This window comes from Lemur catta, chromosome 9, assembly GCF_020740605.2.
Source record: "Lemur catta isolate mLemCat1 chromosome 9, mLemCat1.pri, whole genome shotgun sequence".
NCBI classification, from domain to species: Eukaryota; Metazoa; Chordata; class Mammalia; order Primates; family Lemuridae; genus Lemur; species Lemur catta.
In genome coordinates, this window is record NC_059136.1 from 12,443,148 (window position 1) to 12,465,286 (window position 22,139).

General features: G+C 33.5%; 1 long non-coding RNA gene across 1 annotated transcript in view; it reads left to right on the forward strand.

Annotated features, from left to right (window-relative positions):
• Nucleotides 1-19,055, forward strand: part of LOC123644639 — an 84,606-nt gene extending 65,551 nt beyond the window's left edge. The window contains exons 3-4 of the long non-coding RNA XR_006737200.1: nucleotides 14,471-14,577; nucleotides 19,022-19,055. This is a non-coding gene — a long non-coding RNA (uncharacterized LOC123644639). The remainder of the gene's footprint in view (nucleotides 1-14,470; nucleotides 14,578-19,021) is intronic.
• The last annotated feature ends 3,084 nt before the right edge of the window (nucleotides 19,056-22,139 follow it).

Consider the following 22,139-nt stretch of genomic DNA (forward strand, 5'->3'; position numbering starts at 1 on the left):
GAATGTAAGATTTGTTCATAGTGGAATTTTTACTAATTTGCTTTTATCACATACAATAAAGCTGTAAGGAAATCTTTTCACGTTTGCTGACTAATAAAGAAACGTTTTCATCAACTGCTCTTTTCAGACAAACCTGAACCATATTCAAATCTTTTTGTTGAAAAATTGAACTGAGGCTCTTCCAAGCACTGGCTTTCCCAGAGTGATTTTCTCACCTTTCTGATGTAAGTCAGATTAAAATACAGTTTATGTGAATCATCTATATTTATTGATAATGTTCGCTCAAGCCAAAATCACAAACTGCAGACATATAATCATAGTAATAGCAGTGTAGGGAGGCCAATGAGATAATGGAACATTTAGAGGCTGCACAATCTTGGCTCCTGGGAATTATATCAGCCACATAAATGATGTTGGTAAGATTGTACCTCCACACTCTTAAATACGAGTAGATGGAATGCTTCTTCCATAGGCCCCACCTTCTCAGTAGAGAGGCTCACCTACTGCTCAGTGCCTTCCTAGTTGCCTGGGTCCACACTTTAATTTAGAAGATTTCCTAATGGAAAAAGACAACCCTGGCATCATGTTATAAGGAAAAGAACAAACTAAAGATTAAGTTCTGAAAGTTTCTTCCATTCCATTCTTCCCCAAACATTCTGCAATGTTTTGGTTCTGTAGTTCTTCCAAAGGAAACCAGTCTTGCCCTCTGCCTATCATCCGGTGTGATTCACGGCTGATAGTGTGGAGAGGTAGAAACCAAGCAAGCCCAAGGAGGCTAAGAGGTAAGAGCAGAAGTCCAATGGTGTCACCAACTCCTGTCAATGGCAGTGTCTGCGGCAGGGAGTTTCCAAGTGTGTGGCTTGGTGTGGCTGCTCCAGATGTTCACTGCACAGCTAATCTCAATGACTAGGGGATGATCAGTTCTGATTGAGAAATTAATAACTCCCAGGGGGGAAAAAGGGTTTAAAAGACAGAGGTTGCAGATGAACCTATAACTGAAAGCCCTTAAAATATTTTTACATTCTGTAAAAGAGAATCATAAAAGCAGCACATGAAATAAAGAAAATATCAATGGCATTTTATATATTTTGATTTAGTAATAATGGGTACTGTATATTTTAACTTCCATTGGCCTTTCTTTACTTGCTATAAATTTTCAGTATCTTCCTCTGGCTCCTGTGTCACTGGGAGACTTGGAGATTTGTTTTGTTTTTTAATACCAAAATGTGTTTTTTTAAAAAATCAAGCATCGTATATACTCTCAATGTCATTCTGATTTTATGACTCAGATTTATTGGCTTCCAACTTGAGAGTCCCAGTGTGGCTCCTGAGACCAGTCCCTAAGTATGAGCTTTTCTTCCAGCATGCAAGTCTGGCTCCTTGATCCATTTTGGAACCATCAAATGGAAGAGGTAGGAATGAATAGCAGTGAAGGTACTACACTTTAGATTTAGACCTGAATTAAAAATCCAGATCTCCATTTGCTAGCCATTTTTATGGTCTATAAAAGTGAATAATAATAGTAGCAGTTAAAATAAAGAGAAAATGGCATTTTGTACATTTTATATAACTAATCTGTATGATTTGGTTTTGTGATCTGTAAAATTGGACAATATTACTAACTTCAGAAGCCTATTAGGAGAATAAAATAAAACAATAAAATAAAATAAAGTATTTAACAAATACCTCTCCCATGCCTTCTATAATAGCCAACAACTAAATGACCTACCTTGCACACATGCAAACATATACACATACATAGCGTATATATGTAAACAGATACAGATACACATACTATTATATGTAGTATACACATACCATGTAAGCTATGTGTATATCTACATCTATATCTGTGTGTATGTGTGTGTGTGTGTATAGTTATATGCACATGTTACATATAGTTAGGACAAAATTCTTAATGTAGCCTAAAAATATCCCTAATTAAAACTTCATTTACTGCATCTTACACAGGACAATTAAAGGATACTGTGGCTTCAAAGAAACTCCCAGGTGATCTGGCATCTGAAAAGCTTGATTTACTCTTTTAACATAAACTGCAGAAAGCACAGCTCACAGTAATGTCCCTAACAGCCATTCGGTGTCTCCCTCTATGATTCAGACTAAGTCATTTTCTCTGTAATTATATCTATCTATCCATCTATCTATATGTATATATGCTTTGTTTACATTGCTTACATACATTCATACACATCATTGCTTTATATACACTGGTATGCATTAGGTGTATACCAATTCAGAATTGTTGTCTCTGATAAATTATTTCTTCCTTTAATGACCTTTTTTGCCTCTGATAATGATTTTGCTTTAAAGTCTGTTTCATCTGATGTTGATAAAGTAAAACAGTTTTCCCTTGGTATTTGCCCGCTACACACACACAAATGCACACACACACACACACTTTAATCCTCCTACTTTCTACTTGTCTATAATCTTTGGGTAGTGGATAGGTACCTCCTGTAAAAAAACATACAGGCCAATTTTAACTTTGTAATACAATTTAGCTATTTCTGTTTATAATCTGAAAGTCTAGTTCATTCATATTTATCACAGTTACTGATACATTTGGATTTATTTCAACTATATACAATTTTTTCTTGCTAGTTTTCTCTGACATCACACTTTCTTGATTGTCCTCTAAGTTCTTTAGTCATGCTTTTTAAGTATACTTTTTTCCCTTGAAAATACATTTACTTTTAATTGAGATAAAATTGACATTCAATCAAATGTGCACTGATTAAGTGTGCAGTAAGTTCTTTCAGTGGTATATGGCCCAGTATCACCACCCAAAACATGATAAAGAACATTCTTATAACCCCTGAAGGTTTCTTGTGCCATATTCCACTCAATTCTCAAATTCCACAAGTAACAACTGTTCAGAATTCCATCATCAGAGCATAATATTGTCTCTTCCAGAACTTCAGATAAATACCGTCCGATAGCATGCACTCTTTTTTAGGTCTTCTTCCACACAACATATTATTTTTGAGTTTTATTCATGTTGTTGGTGTAACAGTACTTCATTCCTTTTTAGCTTTTAGTATTCTTCTGTATGAATATGCCACAGTTTATATACCTATTCTAGTTTGATGGACAATTGGGTTTTTTTCCAGGTTTTGGCTATTGTAAATAAGATTGGTATGAACATTCTTGTACAAGTCTTTGTGAAGTTGTATGTTTTACTTCTTTTGGGTAAATACCTAGGATTTGATTAGAATGAATGGTTTGTAGGGTAGATAAATGTTCAAGTACATAAGAAAGTGCCCAACAGTTCACCACAGTGGTCATACCACTGAACAGTCCGACCCGCAATGTATGAGAATTAAAGTTGATCCACATTTTGGCCAATATTTTGTACTGTTAGTTTTTACTTCTAACCATTCTAGTATGTAAAAATGATATTTTGTTGTGTTTTTAATTTATATTTGCCTGATAACTAAATATATTAAGCATCTTCTCATGTGTTTATTAGTCATTTTTAAAATCTTTAGTTAGTGTCTGTTAAAGTTCTCTGCCCATTTTTAATTGGGTTCTTTGTCTTTTATAGTTGATTTGTAGGAGTTCTATGAAAATTCCAGATATAATTTTTTTTGTCATGTGTATGGTATAGTTTATATTTCCAGTTTATAATGCTACCTATCAGGGAGCAGAAATTATTAATTTTGAAAAATTCCATACTTATCAATTTTATGGTTAGTGCTTTGTGTGTCTGTGTAAGAAATCTTCTTCTATCTTGAGGTTGTGAAGATGTTCTACTATATTTTCTTTGAGAAGCTTTATGTTTCTGAGTTCACGTTCAAACTTCATCTCAAGTTGGTTTTTATGTATTGAGTATAATAGGGATTGGGGTTAGCTATATTCTCCAAATGGATATCTAGTTTCTCTAGCAATATTGCTTTTAAAAAAATTTCCCTTCCCTCATTGAAAGTGGCCAAAATAAATTGTCTGTATATATGTGGATCTCTTTATGAAAATCTTGTTTTGTTCCATTTACCTAAATGTCCATTTTTAAGACAAAACTGCAATGCCTTGATTGTCGTAGCTTTATAAATCTTTAAGTCGGGTAATGTAAGTGCTCTGGGATTATCTTTTACAAAATTGCTTTGGTTACCCAGGTCTTTTGCATGTACCTATACATTTTGGAATTAGTTTGTTGATATCTACAAATCGACCTTCCTGGGTTTTGACTGGGATTACATTGAATCTAAAGATTAAATTGGAGATAATTGACATCTTTACAATATTGGACTTTCCAATCCATTAACAAGATATATCCCCACATATATTTAACTCTTCTTTAATTTCTCTTACAATGATTTATAGTTTCAGTCTGCAGATTTTACACATATTTTGTTAAACTTACCCTCCAATGTCATTGTTTTGCATGCTAAAGAAAATGGTCCTGTTCTTAACATTTTATTTTCTAAATGTGTTTTGCTAACAAATAGAAATACAATTGAAATTTTATATTGATATTTCATTCTACAGTGTTGCTGAAATCACTTATTTTCCAGAATTTTTGTAGATTTCATAGTTTTCAATGTATGCAATAATATCCACTGTGAATAACAAAGGTTTTACTTCTCCTCCAATCTTTATGCTTTTTACTTCTTTTTCTTGGCTGATTGTACTGACCAGGACCTGCAGAACAATTTCAAATGGAAATAGAAAGAGAGAATATATTTGCCTCATTCCTAATATTTGAATATTTCACCCAAATATATGGTGTTAACTGTAGGTATTCTGTACATATTCCTTCTATCTGATTAATTTTTTATTCTATTCCAAATTTTTGAGCACTTCTCTTTCCAACAGGTATTCAATTTTGGCAAATGAATTTCTGAATCTTTCAATATGAGTACATTATATTTTTCTGTCATTTATTAATGTGTTGCATTCCATTGATTTTTGAGTCTTAAACTAACTTTATGTTTCTGGGATAAATCCCACTTGGACAACATACATTATTCTTTTTCATATATTGCTAGGTTTGATTTGTAAATATTTTATTTATTTATTTATTTAGTTAGTTAGTTTTAGAGACTGAGGTCTTTTTATGTTGCCCAGGCTGGAGTGCAATGGCTATTCACAGGTGAGATCATAGCACGCTACAGCCTCGAACTCCTAGGCTCAAGCTATCCTCCTGTCTCAGCCTCCCAAGTAGCTGGGACTACAGGTACACCCTACTGCACCCAGCTGATTTGCTAATATTTTACTGAGACTTTGTAAGTCTATGTTCATGAGAAAAAGATGACTTGCAACTTTCTTGTTTCATGGTTTTATTTTTTATTAAATATTTAATAGACTCCATTGATTTCTCTTCTTATTTTGATGATTTCTTTTGCTTTACTTACTTTGAGTTTAATTTGCTTTTCCTTCACAGTTTCTTAATGAAGGAACTTAAACAATTGATCTTACATCTTCTTTAATTTGTAATATAAGAATTTAAACCTATACATTTTTCTTTAAGCACTACTTTCATTGCATCCAACAAGTTTTGATATAGTGTGCTTTCATTATTATTCAATATTCTAATTTTTTTAAAATTTTTACTTGTGATTTATTTTTAGATTCATTGCTTATGTACAGGTTTGTCAATAATTTTTTGAATACTTAGGGATTTTTCGATATTTTATCACTATTAATTTCTAATTAAATACTATTGTGGTTAGAGGCTATAAATGAAATAATTTCAAGGCTTTAATGTTTCAGCGCCTAGGCTATAATCTATTTCAATAAATGTTCCATGTATATTACACAGGTGTAGCATTTAATAGGTGTTCACTAGAACATGTTGGTTAATACTCTTTCAAATCATCTATATTTTTACTGTCATTTTTTTGTTTGCCTGTTTTATCAAATACTTAGAGAAGGTGGATAAAATCTCAAACTATGTTTCACATTTATTTATTTCTGCCAAGTTTTGCTTCATGTATACAGAAGTTTTGAAGGTATGTACATATTTAACAGCTATTGTTCTTGATGAACTTGAACCTTCTAATGTTGTGAATTATATTTTAACTTTTGGTAATTTTTTTCAAAGTCTACTCTGTGTAATGTTATTATAGCCACACCATGCTGTACTTTTTCCACACTTTAACATTCAAATTATATGTTTGCTTGTATTTTAAGTATATCTTGTAAAAATATATTTGGGTCTTCTTTTTTAATCTAGTCTAAAAAATCTATGCCTTTTAATGGATTGTCTAGTCAACTTAGTTAATGTAATTATCAATATGATTCAGTTTAGCTCTTCCATATTGAAATTTATTTTATGTTTATCCTGTTTCTTTTCTGCTTTCTGTTGGGTAAATTGTGTACATTTTTTGCTTTCTATTTTTCTTGTGTGTTAATATGTAGCTACATTTTTGTTTGTTACTTTAGTGATTACATTACTTCTCTTATAAGTAATTATAGTCTAGATTCAAATAATATTATATTATTTTAAAGACAATATATGAATCTTACAATGATATAATTCAATGTATCCTTCTCCCACTCCTTATTCTCTGTTTTCTTATATTTTATTGTTACAGATCCCTCAATACATTATTATTAGTTTTTCTTTAAATAGTCATTAGTGTTTTTAAAATATATGTATATATAAAATAAAGTTTCTACAAAAATAGTCCTTTTATTTATATGTTCACTAAGATACTTACCCTTTGTGATAGTCTTTCATGCTTCCTTCAGTGGATCCTGAGTTCCATCTGCTATAATTTTCCTTTAGCTAAAAGAACTTATTTTGGCATACATTATAGTGTTGAATTTTATGTTTCAGTTGCTTGAGTTTTAATTTCAGCTAAGAAATATTAAAATTCCTCTTGGGAAAAACTTCTGAGTTTGGAATGCAAAAGAACAGTGTGGGCTGCTATTTTTTTCTCTACCTTCCCATATGAAAACTCATAAAGAAATAGTCCATCTCACCATCACTCAGAACAATGAATATTAGTCAATGATATTTCAGACATCGGGATAATTGCTCACCCTCCAGGCATGTAAGAATCCTTCTGGCATGGGAGAGCACCTAACCTCTGAGCGGCAAATACCTAAATGTCACAGGGGTCTAATTTGGGCAGAAAAGACATTCAAATGTGTCAGACTGTGTCTGGCAAACTGTTGGTCTGTGCCCAGCAGAGACATATTTGCATAAGAAATTAGAGGCTTCCTAGGAAATAATTTACCTGGAAGGGAAATGAAACTAAACGCAAACAGCATTAGCCAATAGGAGAACTGATTCCCTCAGTGTTTCCAGGAGGAAGGATGACTCTGAGTCTTGAGATTTTTTTTGAGTACGTGTAGGAAAATCTCTAAAGAAGCTCAAAAGAAACTTAGAGAGATATGTGCTGATAAAAATATTACCATGAACCTGATATTTCTATGCAGGTGCTAGTAAGACAAGAAATATTTGGATTACAAAAAGATAAAGGCAGAAATCCTGAAGAAAAGATCGTTGGATTGGCTGAATATAAATACAAACTTTTTTGTCCTAATTAGAACTTTGAAATTAACTAAAAGTCAAGGATCACCTCAAGAAAAAATAAAACAAAAAAATTTAACAACCGTTACATCTAAAAGGATCTTAGAAAAGAATACCTCTATGGAAAAGTATGTGAAAACATGAAAAAGGGCCATTCACAAAAGAAAAAAAGGAAAATAAATATAAAAGAGTGCTTAGAATATCTGGTAATCCACAATTGCAATTAATATAACAATAAGATAGACTGTTTCATTTATAACATCGGTAAAATATTTTAATGATAATATCTAGTGTCATGAAAGTCAATTTATAGAAAACGAATGAACAGACAAAACAGTTCAATATTCCTGTGGAGAAAAATGGAGGAAGGTATCACAGACCTTAAAACGGTCATACCTGTGGACCTTCTAACTGGACCTTCTAAATGTACTTACCAAAAATCAGAAATATGCCCAAGATTTAAATTCGAAAATATTAATTGTGGCTTTATTTATTAGGGAGAAAAATGGACAGAAGGAGAGCCTAATAGTCCAAAAACTGGTTGCCTTAATAAGCTATGGTTTTCTTGATGAAAATCTATGCAGCCATTCAAAATTATTCAGAAGAAAATATAGCAGCATAGAAGAAAAACAACAAAATTATATTGCTAAAGAAAATACAAGTTACAAAATATAATGATTTTGTTTTTATCTAAAAGAAGAAGCGTAAATGTATAATATAAATACTAAAGACTAGAAGGGTGTATGTATGTAATCCTTATCAATATGGTAGTTAAATTTCAGGGACTCTAATGTATTACAAACTTACAATTATATCAAGAGTTTATGGAAAATAAGGGTTTTACTGGAAAACAATAATATGCATTATACTTAAAGCATGGAAAGTAATCTATTGCAAAATGAAAGAGATCTATGGAGTTAAAAAAATATCTGCATTGGTAGTTAATCATACTAGTGATTTGCCTGCATCAATCTTCCAGTGAAATAGTATTTTTAGTGCCCATTATCTGCTAAAGGCAATGTGTTCCACTTATTTTATGTTATATACACGCTACTCCAGTGTAACTTTTTAAACCTCTATTAGTGTTTTGTTGTTGTTGGCCCTGTTTCCCCTTTGTTTTGTTTTACCAGGTTTCAGCAATTTAAATGCCCCTCCCCAGGTCTTTGTACAAAGGCAAAATTTTGCATATCTGTTCTTTTATTTTTATATCAAAGAGGTGGAATTTAAAGAAATCTCATCATTTTGCACTTAAGGAGATTGAACTGAATCCCATATATGTAAATAGGTGGTGGAATTTTAATTTCTGGCATAATAATACCAAACAGTGTCATCTCAATACTTCAGTTGGCCAAGCTGGGGTTGGCAAGGGATTATTTTACCTCAAAATATAAGTCATGATTATCTGGGCAGAATTGCAAATGATTTTTTTCCTCCCAATGTAATTTTATATAATTTTCCAAATTTCTACAATAACATGTAATAATCAGAAAAAATAATGAATGTCATGTAGGAACACGTACATAGACCTGAAGTTATTGGGGAGCTTGATCTAGAAATCATTTCAGGGGTGTTCTGCCTGGCAGTAATTGGGTGGTTTTTTCCTGCATGAATCAGAAGACACAGCATCTTATAATGTCTTTGAGGGGCAATAGGAAGAGATAAATTTGTGTCTCCCAGCCCTGAAAATATCATATTTGTCTGGTTTTAAGAAGAAAAGTATAATGTAATAGTTTGAGAAGTCAATAGCAATAGCCCACATAGGTATGCTCAATTTCATGGTGTACTTAGAGCTTAGAGAAATTATTTAACCTGATGTTGGCACAAATGAAGTTTGATGTATGAGTATGCCAATTCCCATTGAGATTGCCATTTTAAGAAATAGGAATAAAAACCGAAAAGGAAAAAAAAAAAAAAAAAGAAAAGAAAAAGAAAACATCCCTTCCTTGGAAGCAAAATTGGATTTTCAGCATTTTGCAGTTTTGAATTTCACATGAAGATGACCTTAAAAACAGTGACCATTAAAACAGTTGTTAGAAAAGTGTATTATTTACACGCCATGCACTTTGGAAATAGAGGTTACAGGAAGACATAATCGTACCGTACAATGTAACCTACTTTGAAAGGTGTAGGCAGCATAGCAAAAAATGTCCTTACATCACACTTGTCAAGAAATAGAAGTTTTATTACCAAGGAATTTCACTTTTGCTGCTTATTCTTAACACTAGCCCAGGGACTGAGAGGATTTGTTGATCTAATATAGATAGCGATGTCTTGGGTTTGTTCAGATTTATATGGACAGCATCTGGGGATCAGGAATTACATTTAAAATGTAATAAAATGTTTCTGTGCACTTTAACTTACAAATAGTATACTTAAAAAAGTAAACATCAAATAATCTCAGGTATCTTTCAAGAAAATGTTGACATAGCTCAAGGAGCTCACAGAGATATCTTTGAAACATTTCTAAGTAAACTTAATAAACTCATTTTCGTATTCTATCACTGTACAATAAACTATCATACCTTGGAGAAGAAGAGATACCAAGGCATAAGCTCTCATTTGCTCCAAAATGCATGTTTTCTGGTTTAAAAAAAATGATGTTTTTTCAAATACTATCAGAAAAGTCCATTCAAACTGAAGTAAGCATTTATAAAGGACAATCTATTACCAAGAGACTACCCTAAAAAGATAAGTATTTACACATAAAGGAGCAAAATCCCCCCACATTATTCTTGTATTATTTTACTAAGATGCTCATATCTAAGTTACTATTAGACTCTGATACTGCAGAACAAGGGGACCTTCAGGATTTAAAATTTTATTAAAATCTTTGGATTGAAAAACCACCTTCCAAAATTCTTTGATGTCAAAATGAGGAAATTCACTCAAGTGGGATTTAAAAACAACTCAATTAAGAATAAAAAACTTTGTTTTTCAAATTCCAAGTGTTATTTTTCTTTCATATCTGAGAGAAGGTTAAGAAGAACCTCTCTTTCCCACCAAAATCCCAATCCGTTCAATAATTCTGGTGCATTTGGATTTATGGCTAGACCACTGAGAATGAGCACCCCAGGTGAGAAGGTTGTAATGCGGACTAGGAAAAAGGCTGTAGTTCGGCAAGTTTGCAGAACCAAAGATAGACTTCTCTAAAACTAGGTTATTAAGTATGAAATCTGATTTCCTTAAGTACTAAGTTTGATAGTTAATATCTCTGACACTTCACTTTGACACTTCTTGTTTTATGTTTGTTGTGAAGGTACATCCTCAGTCTTTCAAACATATGTTTTGGCTTGTGATTATCTTTCAAATCATTTTTAGAGCAATATTTGGGAAACTACAGATAAGTCAAAAATTTGTGTTATTTTCAAATGTTAGTTCCGTCGTGGAACCAATGCAGCGCAGACAGCTTGAAATATCAAGGAAGTGTTTGGGAAGGATGTGGCTAATGTATGCATAGTGCACCAATGGTTTGGGCAGTTCCATTCTGGCGATTTTAATCTTGAAAATGAGCCACATGGGCTACCTGAGACCAAGGTGGATAATGATGACCTGAAAGCTATAGTGGAAGCGAATCCATCTCAACCTACACATGAATTTGCAGCAAGGTTTGACGTTACTATTCCAATAATATTGGACCATTTGAAACAAATTGGCAAGGTAAAAAAGCTGGATAGATGGATTCTGCATGAATTAGATGAGCATCAGAAGAGAAATCGTCTCAAAGCTTGCCTTTCTTTGCTGTCACCACATAAAGAGGAACCGTTTCTACACTGTATTGTTACCTGTGTTGAAAAATGGATTCTTGGCCGGGCGCGGTGGCTCACGCCTGTAATCCTAGCCCTCTGGGAGGCTGAGGCGGGTGGATCGCTCGAGGTCAGGAGTTCGAGACCAGCCTGAGCAAGACCATGTCTCTACTAAAAATAGAAATAAATTATCTGGACAACTAGAAATATATATAGAAGAAATTAGCTGGGCATGGTGGCGCATGCCTGTAGTCCCAGCTACTCGGGAGGCTGAGGCAGTAGGATTGCTTAAGCCCAGGAGTTTGAGGTTGCTGTGAGCTAGGCTGACACCACGGCACTCACTCTAGCCGGGCAACAGAGTGAGACTCTGTCTCAAAAAAAAAAAAAAATGGGTTCTTTTTCACAATCACAAGCTTTCAGAACAATGGTTGTATAAACATAAAGTGCAGAAACAGTTCAAAACAGAATATTCATCAAAAAAAGCTACAGTCTGCTGGTCCATTGCTGGTATTATTCACTACAGCTTCATGAAACTTGTCCAATTTATTACAGCAGATGTCTACTGCAACCAATTGGATGAAATGATGAAGATGCTTGTGATTAAGCAGCCGAGATTGGCCAATAGAGACGGGTCACTCCTTGACCACATGTTGCAAAACCTGTGGAATTTCACAGAATAGTGAATGAGTACAAGTAAACATCCTTTGTAATATTTTGAAGATTTTATTTCAAGCATTCTTTTTCTTTTTAAATCACATTGATAAAAGATTTTTCACTCCCAGCAAGCTGTTGGTGGTGTAGAAAATTACTCTCTAACATCAAACTATGGACCACCATCTTCATATTCCAGCAAATTCCATTGATTGGAATTAAAAGAAATAAGCCCAGATATAAAATTATATATTTACATTTTATATACTTATATATAAAATAAATTTATACTATAAGAATATTGGTTTATATGGGTTTCATCTTAGGCTCTTAGATATAAAAATGAGTTTGATAGAGCCTTAGTTTTGTTTTCTTTTAGTAGGAGGGAAAAAAACACAGTATTTTTGTGTCAAGTTCTATTTTTAATAATGTAATTTTAAAGTTGATATCTACTCTTCCTGAAAATATATTGAATGGTTTAATCTTTATGTATAGCTGTGTATGAGAGAGTGAAAATGAGAACAACAGAGAGAAAGAGTGAGAGAGAGAAAGAAGGTAAAGTTTTCTTAGATTTTCTTTAATACAAAAATCTTTCTCTGAAGTGTTCAACAAAATTGCTTTTAATTTTACTACATGAGATTGGGAAGCCATGCACGTAGTATATGCCTGAACTTTGTGTGGCTTTGAACACAAAAATGTTAAAGTAGCACATTTTTCAAGTAGGGCCTACCATCTTGAACTGAGGACATTTCTTCTAACATTTCCAACCAAACATGGAGTATTTGGCAACTAAGGTATTTCCCATTAGAACTCAATGAAATGAAATAGCTGCTATCTCTTAATAGCAAGCTGCAGGTTTCCATCTGTTATGAGTATTCTGATGACTTCAAAGGAGCATTCTTATTTTTGAGTTCCTTTTGAAAACATAAAAGGACATAAATAACTTCAATATGGTTAAATATTTATTTGGAAAATGTGTCTTCCACAGGCTTATTTAGCAACTTCCACTCTAGGAGTGGAAAGAGACAACTATGCCAGGGTTATTTTGCATGGGATATCAATTTCTGCTAGGCAGAAATGAGTCTCAGTGCTTTTCATGAATTCAGCAAATTTTTATTGAGATTTTACTCTGTGCCACATACAGTGCTGGGCTCTTTTCAATTACTCTGACAGCAGAAATCTGCAGAGTCCACTTGAAGTTTGCATCTATTCAAACAATGGAACATGGATTTGTGATAATTATCCAATGGGTATAAAGATATATAATTGACCAAAAATGAATTCAATGATTGCAAACAAAATAAACTGCTAATGCATTCAAAGAATCTTGGGAATTCCCGTGTCCCTTGAAGCAAGCCTACCCTTCTAAGACAAAGCTCTTAGAAGGCTTTTTGCTGCTATTGTCAAATGTGAGAACAGCATTTTTGTCGCTTGTTTCCATCAACATTGAGGAAATGTGAAAGATATCAGTCATGTTATTATGTCCAAATCAAACACAATTACAACCTATTTGTCACCTAACAGCAGCGATCTGCTCAATGAACTTAACTTTTAGTTTAAGTGGTTGGGTTTATATAGCATTTTTTTCCAAAAATGTGGCCATCAGTTTTTTTGCTTGAAAAATCAGAGTAAAAAAATAATTATATTTGAGATTATTGTTATTAGTAGTAGTATTAATGAACATATTTGGAGAGGAGATAAATAACATTTTTCAGACTGTAAATAAATTTATGTCCCTAAAATAATTTGATAAGTGACTGTTTATTATTATCACCACTTTTTTTTTAAAGACATCTTCAGCAACATTTGGTAGATTTCTCATCTGTTCTTTGTTTTTTCTTAACCAACTAATCCTAAACTAGCAAGATTTCACAATCTGAATAATTTTTCTCTTCCTCCCAGATGGGTAGGTAAACTGCAGCAGCACTAATTAATTCTAATTAATGGGCATTGGTTTTTACAACTATAAAAACTCAGCCCTCCAGTGATTTAATAGACAAAAATGATACTATTTCTTAATCATGTGTGTATTTACATCTACATATGGTAAAATTCACAGTTGTTTACCAATGCTCAATTCCCCTCCAATGCAGACACTCAAAGGGATTGTCCTTCCCTGATCATGGGAAGTTAGGCAAAGTTCTGTAATTATTCCTGGACAATGAAATAAAATTGAAAATAATGTGCACCACTTAGGAGTGATCTTTTCCATTTGTGCTTCTGTAACAGAACATCTGAGACCAGGTGATTCATAAAGAACAGAAATTTATTTCTCACATTTCTGGATGCCGGGAAGTCCAAGATCAAAGCACCACCTTCTTGCTGTGTCCTCATATTGCAGAAGGCAGAAGAGCAAGAGGGGATCAAACTCTCTCTGTCAAGCCCTTTTACAAGAGCACCTAAATCCCATTCGTGAGGGAGGAGCCCTCATGGCCTGATCACCTCTTAAAAGGCCTCACCTCTTAATACTATCACATTGGCAACACCTGAGTCTTAGAGGGGACACATTCAAGACGTAGCAGGAGCTATGGGATTTACTTTCTGATTCTTGATGGTGCATCTTTTTGTCCTGCTACAGTGACTGTGGAAGCAAGTGATGACATGGTGGCGCCATAGAAGAAAGTGGCCTGGATTGTGGAGCCAGCTCATGGAGGACACTGCCCTGAAATTTCACCTAGATTCCTGGTAAACTTTGAGTGAAAAATAAACTCTTGTTGTGTGAAACTACTGGTAGTCTGAGGTAGGTTGTTACTGCAGCATAACTAGCCTCTGCTCACAGATAAATAGATAAAGATATATAAAGATAACATAGAAAGTATGTAAAAATAGTCAGAAAATATCCTTGATTTTTTAGCATTTGTACTGATGTTTATATTTTTTTAAAAAGTCCCTCATTCTTTTCCCCTTCTCCTCGTTCCCGTATGCTCTTATCTTCGATTGCTGATAGAAACAGTGGGTTGGATTTATTAGTTCAGGTATGGTCATAAACATAATAATTGTGTTTAGATTGAGAACAAGAGTTAAAGAGGAAAGCTTTTCTATAGATCCAAGATGGAAGATGAAACTGGGCACCAATGTTTCAACTACAACAGAATTATCCTAATAATCATCTCAAAATTGTATGGCATTTCTTTAAATCATGATTTTTGATGGATTTATGATATTCTTTTATTTTTCCTTGTGAGCCAAAACAAGATCAAGCACCAATCATTCACTGCATCAGCTGCACCTGTGAAGGATATCAATTGATAGGAAACATCATCTCTAACAAGACAGAAATCACAAAGAAAGTCCTAACCCTCTCATTTAATGGGATTCTATGACTCTTGGGTCATGTGTGGTATATAATAGAGTACAATATGCAATTAACTACAGGTGCCTTGTAACAGATCACGTCTGCATTCTGTGTTTCTCTATTGATATGTTACCACAAAAGATTCAGTCCTATTCTTTGGACCTTAGTTTCTCATCTGTAAAATTATGTTGTTAGACTACATGATGCATTAGGGGACTTCTTTGTTTAAAATTCTATCACTGTGAACTTACTTTTTCTTTGTTTACCTGCTTTTGTTCTTTTGTTTTTATTGTCATTCTAATATGGAGGATAGTGCAAGGAATTCCAGAGTAAAGTAGTAGTATTTTTTTTTTATTCTCCATTCATTCCAAAAATGAATAGCAAAAGTAGATGACCTCTATAGTATTTACTAAATGCATTAGAATAGTACAGATCTATATATAATTTGTGGATTTTTTTTAACTATTCTTAAGTATTATTACATTGTTAGTATCCTAAGTTTCCCTTTCTTATTCTCCAGACAGTTCTTTTAAAATTATAAGTTTTAGTTATTGCACACATAGCACTATTAAAATCAAAGAAATTAAAATTGAAAAAAATGCAGAAACTTATGCTAGTCTAAGAAAAAAGTATCCCCTGAATATGTTCTTTTTTTGTGCTTGCCCATTTACATGCAGGCATACATTTGCAGTTGTAACCATTTTATAGATAAAATTTTTGTGTTCTTCATTTTTTATTTAGCTTCCATACTAGCCATTTTCTCATACTGTTCTGCCTTTTCCCATATCTCTGTGGGGCAAGTTTCACCACTCAGAGCTACCTTCTGGATCTGAAAATAACCTTATATGGTAGCAGTTATTCCCATCTTTCTCCCTTGTTCTTATCACTACTTTCTATATGTGGCCTTATCCAAATAGGAGAGTAATTCCAACAACAGATTGATAGGTATTTTAGACCTATTCCAATTTTAACAGTACTGTATGTAATTTACAGATATACATTTTTAAAGGGAAAGGAAAAATAAAAGTAGGTACAGATGGAAACAATAAAAATGATTAAAGCATGGGAAAATGGAACCTCTGAGGAAAGATAAAAGAACATGAGATTATTTGTTCTTCAGAAAAAAACCCAAAAACTGAGGGGTAGTTTTAGAATGCTCTTAAAGAATGTGTGGAATTATCATAAGAATGGATGTTTCTAGCTTTTTTTTTTATTATTTTGTAATAGAACATGGATAAATGAGTTTAAATTGTGATTGGGGTAGGCAGAAGGTCATATGATGGCATACCTCTGGGGCAGAGCAATAAGAAATACTCATCAAGGAAACTTTTGAACGTTATGAAATACTTAGGTGTTTCCTACTTCACTAGAAGGATGTGTCTTGCCACATGTTGGCTATGAGTAGTTCCGTTCTGACTTTCTTAGAGATACTATGTTTATTGTCTAGAGTTTCTAGTGTCTATTCTCAGTAATTATAGCCTCTGATTAATGTATCAGTGTTGCAGACACCAAATGTCATTATGAAGAATTCTGCTCACAATGGATGCTGAGCTCATCCTCCAAAATAGATTTAGTCACCAAATCCTACTCTGTCGTCCTGGACTGTTGGATGCCTTTGAATGCCAAGATTGCAAGAAGCAAAGAATTCTCCCCCGTAGTATTCTACTTGCCCCTCCATCTCTTTTCTGCTGCATCCAGTCTAGTCAACATGTGTAGCCAACTGCTTAAATGTAGATTTCACTCAAGAAATTTTTTAAAGATCTTATGCTAGGAAAATATGTATCAGCCAGGTTATTTTTCATTTTGCTATAATTGTTTTATTGTAGTTTTATGAACATTATTCTCTTGGAAATGCAAATTAAAACCATAATGAGATACCATCTTACACCAGTCAGAATGTCCATTATTAAACAGTAAATAAACAATAGGTGTTGGCAAGGATGCAGTGAAAAGGGAACGCTTATACACCACTAGTAGGAATGTAAATTAGTACAACTTCTATGGAAAACAGTATGGAGATTTATCAAAGAACTAAAAACAGATCTATCATTCTATCAATTCCACTACTGGGTATCTACCAAAAGAAAAAGAAATCATTATATCAAAAAGATACTTGTACTCTTATATTTATCACAACACTATTCACAAAGATATAGAATCAACACAAGGGCCCATTAACCAACGACTGGATAAAGAAAATGTGATATGTATATATATACCATAGAGTACTACTCAGCCACAAAAAGGAATGAAATTATGTCTTTTGCAGCAACATCAATGGAATTGGAGGCCATTAACTTAAGTGAAATAACTCAGAAACAGAAAGTCAAATGCCTCATGTTCTCACTTATAAGCAGGTGCTAAGTAATGAGTACATATGGACATAGAGAGTGAAATAACAGACATTGGAGGCTTAGAAGAGTGGGAGAGGGTTATGGGATGAGAAACTACCTAATGGGTACTTCATACAACAGTCAGGTGAGGTTTACACAAAAAGCTCAAACTTCACCACTATGCAATATATCTGCATATAACAATGTATGTAACAAATCTGCATGTAACAAATCTGCACATGTACCCTTGGAACCTATAAAAATAATATTTCTTAAAAAGAAAATTATTCTCTTGGAGTCATTTCTTTTTTACCTTACCTTAAATTCAAATCCTAAGGTCCCAAATTTTAACTACAATTCTCTTTGTGACAGGGAAAACCATCTTTTTGGAAGAGGCCTAGGACTTCTCATTCTTGTGTCCAAAATTATTCTATTTATGCACAAAAATTCTTCAAATTCTTAAAAGTAATGAGAATCCCACCATTTTGAATTTTATAACTACTTAAAATGCAAACTTAGGACTCAGACTCCATGGCTTCAAAGCCTGGTTGAAATACTGAGTGGTTTGTTAGTCTTGGGATAGTTCTCTTTGTGATTTAGTTTCTTTAATTGCCAAATTAAATTCATTTTATAACTATTTCACATCATCCTGGCTTTAGAATGGCCTCCATCCTGAGTCTCCCTAATCTTTCTAAGCACTGTTCTCTCTTCCTACCACCTCTATGCCAACATAAAATTTGCTGTTCAATATCCACCACAAAAGGAAATGAGCAAACAAAATCTACATTTCTAAGTTGTATAGACAATAGTGAATTAGGGTGGGGATGTCCATCCCATATGCAGCAGCTTTTCAGGTTAACTTACTCATTGTCTCTTCTCTCTCATGCCATTATCAACTGCCCCACCTACTCCATGGCATCAAGAAGTCTAAATCCTTCTCTGGTATGATGAAAAGCTATTGTATCAAATATTTAGCAAAAGATCCTTATACCCATTCTCTCCCTGGAAAGAATTTCAGTGCCAGCTCTTAAAATATTAACACGACGTCCACTTTATTACTCTAGGTTTGAGTCCTGGCTCAGCCACTCTGTGGCTTTGTGGCCTTTGTCACATCACCTCTCTGATCCAGGTATCAGTCTCTTTGCCTAGAAAGCAAGAATTATAACATGCACGGTTTTAAATGGATTAATGCACGTGAAGTGCCCAGTCGAATATCTGGCAATGGCACAGCCATAAGAAATTGTAGCCGTCCTATCCCTGAACTCACCATGTTATTATAATAATCAAATTAAATAAAGTACTTAATGTAAGAAAGAATTTCATCAACTGAAAAGCCCTGATTGTTACTGACAATATCTTTGGCATTATTGGAAGTAACCCCCTTTCCTACTTGCCTCTTTGTGCTTCTGTACCCTAATGTAAGGATTGTTGAGAAATCTGTGTCAATCTTTATGCTGCATGTGAATTTGCCAAGGAGAATGTGGGTCCTTTTGTTCTTCAGAGTCCCCAGTCAGCCCTGGGAAAAGGGGCCCTGCCACACCCCTGCTGTTGAGTTCTCTCACACATATAATCTAAGTTCTGGATGATCAACTGGAAAATTCAAGCAGACTGGAGCCACATCAAAAAACAAAGCCCAGAACACATCTTCTTTTCTTTATAAGGTAATTAATAACTCAGTAAATGTAACTAATTGAACTTGGACTTGGGAAAGTACTGGATTTCTATTCCTTAATTAATATTTTTACTGCCTTTGAGATGATTGCAAACACAATGACTTTAAGAGGAAACAGGGACCAGTAACATGGGTGTTTTTTATGTCAGGTTAACCTTCCAATATTAAAGATTGAATACTTAGGAGAGGACAGGTTACATCCACTGGGCTTAGAGGTGGATTTCACGGTATCAGGCTGAGCCTCCAAGGCATGTTGCTGAACTTCTTTGAGAAACAAGGGGAAAAGAATCATAGCTTGATGCAAGTTATTTTAAATAGGCCTGAGAAAAGAATAAAAAAAAAGCACACGTTCATGAAGAATAAACTGTGGAAGCTGTATTTTTAAAAGAAAATTTCCTCTTTAAAGCCATGTTTGGAGCATCAGATTAACATTTATTGAGTGCCTGTCATGAGCTAAATGATTTTGTTAATGATTTCTGGTGTAAAATTAAAGCGAATCCTGTGAAATAGGCATTGTTATTCTCAGGTTCTAGATGACACACGGAAGCCCCAATAGGGAAACCTATCAAGCAAAACAAGGAAACAACAAAAACCTGTGCCTTGTGATGCAGCGTCTAGCACTTTTTGGCTAACTCCTGCTTTCTCTGCAGAATTAGCTCATTTGTTTCCAGTCACAACTATGTCCTTGATTGTGTTTATTAGCAGTCCGAGGAAACACATGCTAAATAAAGGAAGACCCAAAGTACTGAACAAACCATTCTGTTCAATATGATTAAGTTTGTTCTAGAGGCACAATCCTCTTCTTGATTCTTTAAATGCATCTCCTTAGCAATTGGCTTGTACCTTGGACTGTGGTATGAAGTGGGCTAATTTACACAGTAATGTTCCTGGAGCACAGTCGGTAATTAGCAAATATTATAATGTTTCTCTTCTACAATTTCATCTGCCCACCTTAAAAATGTGGATTATAAATATACATACACATTTTGATAAATTGGAAAAAAAAGCTTGAATCAGAAGAAAAATGTATAATTCTGACTCTGAGAAACACCATATTAATTTTCTTGTATACTCTTCAATTTTAGTTTATGTATATGCGATTTAAACCACAAAACTAGGGTCATACCTACTACACATTCTCTTTTACATGTGGCTATTTTTATTTGATATGCCATAGATATTAATCCATGTCATTAAATGATTTTCTGTAGGGTGATTGTTAATATCAGCACGTTATCCTATTTTTCCCATAAAATTTAATGTTAGGGCTTTCTTTTTTTTTTCATGAATTGTCAAGCACTACATTTTGTGGCTGGGAAGATTTCACTTTCTTACTTCCTAATTATCAAAGATTTCAAACATGGATAAATGTAACCTCCTTTATAATAGTTACCTAAATATTGATACCAATCTTAAGCACATATTAAATATCAATAAAAATAAAATATTACAACTATACCCAAAAGCCTGTTAGCCCTAGTCTTTCTTCCTCTGTCCTTTATTAAAGATAACTACCATGTTGAAGTTGATAGCGATCAGTCCATGTCTGTTTCCTGGGCTTTTATATACACGGTTGTATCCGTAAAACACATATACTATTATTTTAGATTTTTTAAAAAATCATACAAATATTGTCATATTGTACGTATCCTTTCTTTTGGGCAATTTTTAAAATATTTGTGTATTTCAATACATGTTGACACATTTAATTCATTTAATAATTTCTGAGACATTTATGCTATTATATAAATAAGCATATCCTTTCCCCCACTGTCCACTTTTTTCCTATGACATATAATGTGAACATTTGTCAGCTTTTTTGTGCCTAAATGTGAACATTTCTAAAGAGAAGGCACCAAGAAGACACAATGTAAAGCAGTGAATGAAGTATGTTCACCTTCAAGTTTGATAGGTATTATTAAAAGGCTTTTTAAATCAAGTGTGCCAATTTACACTCTGCCAAACAAAGCATGAGTTCTTCCTTCCCACAAATCTTTGCCACCACCTGGCATCACCAGACATTAATTTTGGGGCATTTTTTATCTTAGAGCTTTTTCATCTTTTCCTACTATACTCTCTGTCATCTTGCACTGTGTCACACTCATTTAATGATTGCTAGTATCCTACTGGTAGAGCAAGCACACACATGCATGCTTCCCTTCATATTTCAGAAGTGTTTGTTTTCCATTTCCAAAACTCCAATTGCAATATTTACCACTGTGTCTCTGACTCTGAGTTTGTCGTATGGCCAAGAGGAGGTATTCAATAAGTAATCTGAAGGGAATGAGTGAATGAATGAGCAAACAAATCATTGATCTGTTTACAGTATTGATTCTTCCAACCCAGGGATCTTGCTAACTATCCATTTACCTAAGGTTTTTTAAAAATTTCATTTTCCTGAAAAAAATTTATAATATTGTATGTCTTGGTCTTGTGCATGTTTGATAGGCTTGTTCTTAATTTTTTTTTTACATTTTGATATCTTTTATAAATAGGCTCTTTTCGTTCTGGGGGTTTCTGACTGCTTATTTTTTAAGATATAAGGAAATTATGGTTTTAGTTATATTTTATATAACTATACATTTCATAAAATGTCATTTAGTTGATTTTCTTTTCTTTACATGGTCAAAAATTATCTGCAAATAGTGATATTTGTCTTCCCATTGCTAAAATTTTGTTAAAAAAATTATTTTTTTTGTTATATAATATTGACTGGAAATACTTTTCCTACATAAAGTTTGTTGTGTGCATTTAAGGTATAAAACATAATGTTATGGGATACATATACATGCTAAAATGGTTTCTGTAGTGAAGCAAATTAACATATCTGTCATCTCACATAGTTACCCATTGTGTGTGTGTGTGTGTGTGTGTCTCTGTGTGTGTGGCAAGAGCAGCTAAAATCTACCCATTTAGTAAAAATTCTGATTATAATACAATATTATTA